The sequence below is a fragment of the Hipposideros armiger genome, unplaced genomic scaffold (genome assembly GCF_001890085.2).
Source record: "Hipposideros armiger isolate ML-2016 unplaced genomic scaffold, ASM189008v1 scaffold_1673, whole genome shotgun sequence".
In the NCBI taxonomy this organism is placed as follows: domain Eukaryota; kingdom Metazoa; phylum Chordata; class Mammalia; order Chiroptera; family Hipposideridae; genus Hipposideros; species Hipposideros armiger.
In genome coordinates, this window is record NW_017733023.1 from 107,085 (window position 1) to 116,454 (window position 9,370).

The 9,370-nt window shown below is 34.7% G+C and overlaps 1 pseudogene; it reads right to left on the minus strand.

Moving 5' to 3' along the window:
• The window catches only part of LOC109377978 (phosphatidylinositol N-acetylglucosaminyltransferase subunit H pseudogene), a 74,726-nt pseudogene extending 65,634 nt beyond the window's left edge, over window positions 1-9,092 (minus strand).
• Between the last annotated feature and the right edge of the window lie 278 nt (window positions 9,093-9,370).

Consider the following 9,370-nt stretch of genomic DNA (forward strand, 5'->3'; position numbering starts at 1 on the left):
AAAAAAAAAAAACAAATGTATACACATGACTCATATTCATCTTTTGTTATCAGTGTATGTTATTAAAATTTTAATACAGTGTTTTCTTTCTTTAAAATGTGTATACATTTTTTTGGCATCCTCTGTATATAAATTAAATCCTGAACTTGACAAAGCTTATGGCACTTTGATTATTCAATGTGAGTTATTTCATCCACTGGTACCTTCATCAAGGAAATTGTGAATGTAAGTTTTCACTGATAATCTATCATTTGACTTTAAGGTAAGTGAAAATGATATACAATGTGCATCACTAGAGAGGAATTGTCCCATCATTTTTGTCTGACAATATAGAACTAGTGGAATTGCTTTGAAAGTATATATTTATTTTCATCATTATGCATTCTTTATCTTTTGATACCAAGGTTTGACCCCCATTATAAGCTAAGTCCATGGTTTGGTTTAAGTGACAGTCCTGAAAAAATATTTTTCAAAAGCAGTTAAAATTAATGACAAGTGAATATTTTTACAGAATAAGTGATCATTAACAGCCCTAAACTGATTCTGGTCTCAGCAATTAATCTTGACAGAGAATATAAGTCAGTGCTGATTATGTGCTTTTTATTCACCTAGCACTGTGTTGATAAAATCTGAATAAAGGACATTTTCCAAGTTATCCATGAACTCAATTTATTGTCTTCTTTCTAAATTGCATCACATCCTCTCTATCTATATTCCTACTGCTTTACTTCAAACTCTAATAAAGTTTCAATCTGTTGCAACAGCTTCTTAAACTCACCTCTTTCTCTCTAGTCTTTCCCAACTCCTTTTCTCTTTTACAGTTACCACTTAGATTCAAAGGTGACTTTGATGATAAATATGCTTGTCATTCTTCTGCTTAAAAAGAAAAAAAAGCAAAACATTAACTCCATAATGCTTTGTAAAGAAACCCAAATGGCTTTTGAGGCCGTTTATATTCAGAGATTGGCAGGTTTTCAGACGCAGGAGTTAATGCTGGAGATAGAAGCACAGTTATTTAGGTGAGACGGTTCCTAATAGGTTGGTGCAGAATGAATCCACTTCTGATTGGCTAATTTAATCAATCAATAAATAAAATGAAGTGTCCTTGCTCATTGATTGGCTTACAGAGCCTTATTCACTGAGAAAAAGAAGATTGCTATTTGTTAAATAGAGATTCACACTGCATTTTGGTAGTTCTATAACTATAGACTACTATAACATATTAATTTAACAGGCATCAAACTATTTCTAGTGTCTACTTATTATCATGGCTGAAGAGCAGTCAGTTTTCCAAGGGATATTAAGATTTCTTTTAATCTCACTCCTTCTTTTTTCGTGTTACTTCAGTCAAAACTGAAGGACAGAATATCAAGGATAAACTAGATTTTCATCATTGTTGTCAATTCTCTTTGAACACGAAGTTTTTGTTTTGTTTTGGTTTCGGTTTTTGTTTTTTTGGCTGAAGGACTGATTTTAAGCTTCAGTATTGATTAGCTTAATTTCATTTTATTTTCATCTTTTAATTATTTTTTGAACTCTTTAAATAGTGGCTATATAGATGTATTTAAGATTTGATATGCACACATTGAATAACTGTGAGACAAACAAGAAAACTAAAAGTAATATAAAAAGGCACTGGATGCCTCTATATAAACATGACATAAAATTATCCAGGTATGACCAAGAAAACAATTCCCCATAACTTAAGTCTATCTTAAGTAAGCAGATTGACTTTTCTTTTAACTTAGATATAGATTGTTCAGTTTTACCTTTAGGGTTAAGGGAGTTTATAACATGAAATGTTACCAATTGTACAGATTTTCCATAATTGACCCAAACAAAAAGCCAAGGCTATTTTGTTGTTTATTTAAGAAATCAAAATTTGTTTTTGGGACAGGAGTTCTGAATTGAAATATTAACTATGTTAATAAAATGACATTACAAATTTTTGATGATGATCTCAGGTTTTATAAATTCTATGGCTAAGAGCTTTATCCATAGGGGTCTTCCCACTGATTATTACTTATCTTCTCAGGAAGAGTTTTATCTCTTTGAACTACTTTTAAGAAGACATAGTAAATTAAGGATGATGAATATATTTCATCTACTTGGGATTGTCTGGTAGACTCAAAGAGCATATTTAAAATCTTTAATATAGGGAAATCTCTGTCTCTCTCTTTCTCTCTTTCTCTGTCTCTCTCTGTCTCTCTCTCTGTCTCTCTCTCTCTCTCTCTCTCTCTCTCTCTCACACACACACACACACACACACACACAAACAAACACACACAAAATATATGACCAAAGTAACAAAGTTGAGTGCAAAAATCAGTAATTTCATTTGTCCCTTTGGTCTTAGATGGAAACTATCCACTTAGGGAAGGCATAAACTTGTTTTGAGGATCTTGAGTCAACAGTCAACCTCTGTTGCTTTTTATTTTCTGGAGGTTCTATCTAGAATCACAGCTAAAAGTATCAAATATTATGTTTCCATTTCTTATAAGGTCTTTCCATTTTCCAGAGTTTTAAAATAATGTCAGTTCTTGAACAAGAGGGTAAGCCTTCCATAATTCATAATAATTATCCCAGTAATATGTGTTCCCCTACTGCTGGATAGATAAAATGGAATATCTTAGATAAAAAAATGATATCTTAAGGGGGTGGGGGGGTGACAGAAGAGTGTAAAAGGGATCAAATTTATGGTGATGGAAAGAGAACTGACCCTAGGTGGTAAGCACACAATGTGATATATAGATGATATATTACAGAATTGTACACCTGAAACTTATGTAACTTTACTAACCATTGTCACCCCAGTAAATTTAATTAAAAAAAGAAAGTAAGCAACAATAACAAAAAACACTAGCTCTCAAATAAAAAAGAAAGAAAGAAAGATGATATCTATAGTTGTTTTTTTCTTACTATAAGTACTGCGGTTTTGACAATATAATGTTTCAATCTATCCAAATAAGTATCTACTATTAATAGAACATTTTTATAATTCATAGAGGGAAGCAATTATATAAATACCATTAATAGATGCTCAAAGTTTTCTTTAGGATATGGTTCCACTCTATGCATCATTACAACTTTTACATAATTAAAACTGTAGTATATTATGACTACATTCTCTATTATTCTTTTTTTTCCCTTTTATTATTTGGTATCATGATCAATTTGTACCTAATGTGACAGTCTCGTTAAGAATGTCTAGTGAATGTCAACTTATAATTATATCTGGTGCTACTAAGCAAACAGTCTGGCTTTGCCATATCTTATTCTCATGAACCTACCAACTCAATCATTTTCTAATTTTTATAGAATTGAGACCACATGTTGTGTGTATCTAATGAGATCGTTGAGTTCTTATATGAGTTAACCTTTCTTTTATATCAACATAACTTTAGTTACAGGTGTCTATTTAGCACGATTATCTGCTAATGTATTTTTTCTAGATACCATGATATCACTTTTACTGTGACTTTCTATCTTTGTTAGAACAATTTATTCAGTAGCATCAAAGCATCAAGCGATAATCATTCTATTATATGCTACATATATATCACAGTATACATTTACACTTTTATTTTCAGAAATTTGGCATGCTCTTAAAATGGCCATAATTGTGGCTACTGGAGTAGATTGACTTCTGGTAAAGATTGTATTTTGCAAAAAATTGCTTATTACATCTCCAGACTTGCATTGTCATTTCGATTTTTAAAATAAAACATCCATACAAAATGCATGACTTCAGATTTTGCCAGTAGTGTCAAAAATATCAGATTCTGTACACAGATACTTCTTAATACTCAGAAAAATAATTAATGATGAAGCATTCCTTCCTCGGTTAAGGATGATAGAGGTGGTGGATTGAGTGTTGTAGATATGGATGGTAATAAAAGGAATAAGAAGCTACAATTTTTCATAATCAGTCAATTAGCTAAAACATATTGAATGTTGTCACTTAGCAATAAGAATTATACTACGTATGGTACCGTACCACCAGATTTAACTGTTTTCTAGTATGAGTGTTGAAATTCAGTAGTTAATTTTACTAAGGCTGTAATTTTTCTGAGGCAAGGAGAATAAGTCTTGGCTATTGTATCAGGAGATTGGCTCTGATAGGCAACAAGTCACAGATGTGTGTCATGCTGGTAATAATCCTAAATTCTAGCCTAACCTTTCACATACATATGAAAAGATTGTGATAACCTTGGAAAAATCTATTTGGACTCTTACATGTACTACTCCACATATTTTGTTTGTATTCATGGAATCTTTTTACCTTAGGGATTCTAGGTCCATAAATGATTCTTTTGTTTCTTTGTTTAGTTGTTTGAACAACACATAAGTGTAATAATTTCAAGATCAGCGATAATCTGATATTTTTAAAGAAAACTTTTAAAAACTTTTTAAAAGTAGTATTTCTATAGTATATAATTGGGAAGATTGACTTTCAAAGTAGATTTTACCTATTATATTTTGGGTGTTATATCACAAAATGAAAGCAGTATCTTTTGTTTTTAGATTTCCAATCTATTTATTTCCAAACAAGCAATTAATTTATAATAAAATTCATGTATTTTTTTTCTTTTTTAAGCAGAAATATCCCCCTCTCCTGTCCAACTCTCTGACTGGCTGACTGGGAATGGTCTGGATGGAAGATGAGCCCGGAGCTGTTCACATCTTGAAAAGTGAGAACGTGCTTCTCTGCTGGTGCTCCATGAGGGATGCACAGCTCTTACTGCTTCTCCCTCCCAGCTGCCAATCACAGCCCCTCTTCTTCAAAAGCAGTATATTTTTTATAATGATCACCAAATGAGCTACAGGTTGGACTTGGGAAAGGACTTAGGAGAATTGGAAATTCTATCTACTTGAGTGCCTAGCAAATCAGGGCAACAGTTCATTTCCCTGTCAAGCCCTCTACAACTTACTACCCACTTTGAAGTTTGTCTTTTACTATGTTTTTTTCATATGCTAGTACACATGTTTTTATTTTAAAGAAAAATCCTTTTTCCCCCCCTTTAATTCTGATCCTAGCTAATTTGCCTTCCTCTTTTCTATTAAAATCACTTTAAAATTTACTCTGAAGTTCTAATGTTCTATGGCAGTGGGATCTTGTTAATAAGAAAGCTAAATTATTGTCTACCTCTAATTATAAATGATATTTCTTGAACATGTAGAGAAAATAGTAAAATTTTCAGTGCCAATGTTCAGAGCATAACTGGGCGGATTCTCTACAGTTGCCTTTCTGTTTCTTGTGCAGTATGGGACATTGCTTCTTCCCAAGGAACTTTGTTTGCAGTATTGTATTGACAGAGGTCCTTGCTCATAGGCTCTCAGCTCTTAAGGACAGAACTTGTTCTTTGTATTTCAGAAACCAGTTATCTTATCTAGTGCACCATAGGTTAGTTTTGATTTCTAGCGTGTTTATTTTCTAAGACCTCTTTTAAAATGTTCAGGTACATTTTGGTGTTTTTTCTTTTTTTAACGAGGCAATTTTGTATTTTGAGTTTACTTTTTAGTTCCCTGTTTGAGAGCAGAGTCCAAAGCTCTTAAATTCACACCAGAACACACAATAACGCTATTTGAAAGTTTCCTGTGATCAATTTCTCATCTTAATTTTCTATCTTCGTGGAATATGCCCTTGAGTGAAAAGCTTTTGAAATGAACTTAGTATGTTTCTTTTTGTTTCTTCCTCAATTCCTCTTTTTGTTTCTTTTATTTTAAAAAAATTGTAACTAGCAGGGACATTTATAATCTTTTTCCTACTCTGATAGCATTTCTTTCTATCTATCTATCATCTATCTATCTATCTATCTATCTATCTATCTATCTACCTATCATCTATCATCTATCTATCTTTCTTCCCCACCCCTCCCTGACTCCCTTCTTCCCTCCTTCCCTCTTTACATCTCATTTAAAGGGTGATTTATTAAATGATCTAATTGGTTAAGTTCTCATAGTCCAGGACACTAGGCATCTAATAAAATCCTGAATTTTTTAGGAATTTTCTACCCATATTTCAGAAATTTAAGGAAGTCCTTAATTTAAAACACTTCACTCAAGTCTAGACCTGGGTTTAAATCCAATTTCTAAAGATTTGTCTTATGGTGTAACAATTTTATAACTGGTTGTTATTTTCCTGGAGCGATCTTAAGGAAAGAATAAGTCTATTTGGAGATCACATGAAGAAGCATAAACAAAAGAAGGAGTGCATGTGTTGTTAAAGCTCAGAGAGAAAGCAATACAGAAGGGTAAGTTTCAGGAGATTAGAATGAGAATATTTGAAAGAAACTGCTCTGGAGTCATAATTCTCTTTTGATTTGATTAAAGAAACTGACTATTTTTTCTTTTCTCTCCTAATTTTCCTATAATTCCCTCTTGTATTAGTTTGTTGATGTTTTCACATCAAAAGTTTCCCATAATGACCACTGTTATTGTAGGACAAAAATTTTACCTTTTACCAAGATAAGTTCAAAAGTTTTTATTATAGTATGAATTTATGAAAATAACCTGAATTGCTTCCAGATAGTTTAGCTATTGACAAATCAATAATAAATAGGAAAGAGACCACCAAAGTTGGTAAAAATGTATGCTTGTGAATAGTTCTCAGCTTACTTGACTAGGCAGGGAGGGACTAGGAAAGTGTCCTATAATCAGCAATTCATTATTCCTTTATGCCAAAATATGAACTAAAGAAAATAACCCTACTTTCACAGATTGACAGGTGCACCCTTGTGAAGATTTTGTAGGAAACACAAGTCAATGTTAGACCAACTGCAAATTTGTCCCTGCTGACACCACCTTAATTTTGCACTTCTGAACTCCAGGACTGAGATAGAAAAAAATTGTTGTGTTAAACCACTATACTTTTGGTAAGTTTTCATAGCAGCTGCAGGAAACTAATATAATGATTTTATACAAAGACCTATTTGGGGACACATCCTATGATCATAGAATATATTCAGGAACAAGCTCAATTGAGCTCAGTAAAAACAGAGCTCAAGCCATTGTTGATCATTGATCAACTGACAGCCAGTCTGAAGGACAAACAAAATTAAAATGTCATTTATTTCTTAAGCTGTTTTTAAACCAGTTCTGGTGTCTTCTTGTTATCATGGTGATACAACAATCAGTCGTTTTCTAAGAGTGTGAGAATTTATTTATATTCTCATGAAGGATCATGGCTTACTCATTTTTATATATCCAAATAAATTCTTAATTAGTTTCTAAATATTTTTTTCTAAATTAATGAAGGGTTAAGGTCAAAATAGTGTTCTTTTGTTGGAATGACAATTTGTTGCCTCAGTAATAAAATATTTTATGGAAATGTTTTGGGTGTCCAGCAGAGAATTTAAGTATTTAAAATCGACTGCTTATCTGTGCAGCATGAATCTTTCATGGGCCTAACACTCTGCTAGTTCCCATTGTCTTATCCTGGGCCATTTCATGTTTCCATTAAATGTATATATTTTGGAAGTATAACAATTTGAAACCACTTTGCGAGAACCATCAGCTGTCAGTTTTTTTTTTTTTCCCTGGATGGCCACAAACATCCAGTTGATTATGTGACTGTATATACACGTGGACATAATGGGTGAATTCAGTTATTTGTTATTCCCAGGTGATTCTCTTGTAACACCGCCTCTTTCTCAGACTATACTAAAATATGAGGATGAACTGCTTGCAAGCTGGAATCAAAAAAGTGAGTGACTGTCTGCAAACCACTCTACTTTCGAGGAGATTAAAGTTTCTGGGGAGTAAAGAAATGAATGGCCAGGTCAAATCTTTGAAGATATTTGATACCAGAGAGATAATGAAGTCCTCATCTATGGAACACATTTAACAGGAATGCCTGGGCTCTGTCGTTTGCTTATGGTAAATAAATGTAGCATTTTTAAAGCATTTTTTGTATTGTGTTTATGAGTTATTACCTGCTAGGAATGTCAAATCTTCTATATAATTTTTGGAGTTGTTTCATGACTGAAGTAGCACCTTTTGTTTAAAAGATGTCCCATATTTATCATTTTAAACCTCATATGTTAAATATAGATGGAAGAATGTCAGTCTTAATGTAGTGAGCAAAGGTCTTTGTGGGGAGCCACGTGGATAGTCTCAGGCTTCTCTATGATTTTGCCTCTGTCTTATTATCTGTGTCATTGGAATTACTAGTAAAATTTGACACTGAAAAATATCTCTGTGCATTTCATTTGATAATCTTGACCCCTGTGTTATCAATGAAACCTTGATGCTTTAATTTTGTTAGTAACAGTTTATTACTATTTATTCAATATATCCTTAGTATACATACATCATGTTTGGGGATTATGCCTAGAAAAAATCCAAGCTGACAGTATTGGAGTTCATTTGGAGGGGGACTGTGTCATCGCTGGAAAGCTGCTGGGGGGCTTTTGGCAGTGAGATGCTCAGGGAAAAGAAAGAACATGGAGCCGACATGAGGAGGAACCAGCTAACTCGCAGCTTTATTCAGCAATAGCAACCATTATATAGAGGTTTGGGGGGAAGAGAGCATACAGAAGTGGCATGCTCCCTCCTGCGGCTGTGAATCATGCTTACATAAAGAGCTTACATCACCAGAGCCCAGTGCCTGTGCAGCAGGCTCCGGAGTCAAGGTGTGTTATGTCTGGGGCCAGGGTCCATGCGTCAGCGGCCCCTGCTTATGTGGGCCCGAACCTCGTCGGGGGTCAGGGTCTGTACACCAGCCTGCACACAACTGACTCAGCCTGGGCCCTATCAGTCCACCCTCTGCAGGGTGTGATTCAGGACTTGACATAAAGATCGTGTCTCTGTGCACAAAGGCCACAACAGCAATACATAGAGCAACAGAGGACCATGAGAATGACGGCAATACCTGCCAAGATAAAGCCTGCCCATCGCCATGAAGAGCCAAGGGAGTTCCACCAATGCAAAAGGGGGTTATCATGCAGGGCCTGGATTGCCGAAACCTTGGTGTCTATCTTCTGTAAATCTTCCTGTACCTTTTGTTGGTGGTCCGGGGTGTAAACACAGCATTCAACGTGCAAGAGGGCATATGTATCCCCTTGTGCAGCAGTTAACAGGTCTAGGGCCATCCTGTTCTGCAAGACCACCTTTTAGTACAGACATGTACATCACCTGCTTCGTACATGAGCACTAAACCCAATGACCCTAAGCTCAACCCATTGGCTACTCTGGCCTGGGCCAGTTTTATACCAGAACTCTTCCAACTCTGGCTTTAACCTCATCACAGTCCATGCAGGGGCCTGCACCCAACAGGAGCCATCTGTGTACTATGCCCCGCCAGGGACAGGTGGCTTTCCCTCCCTGTATGGGCTGGTTGCCTCTACAGGGTACTCAGGAAGTGCTTCTT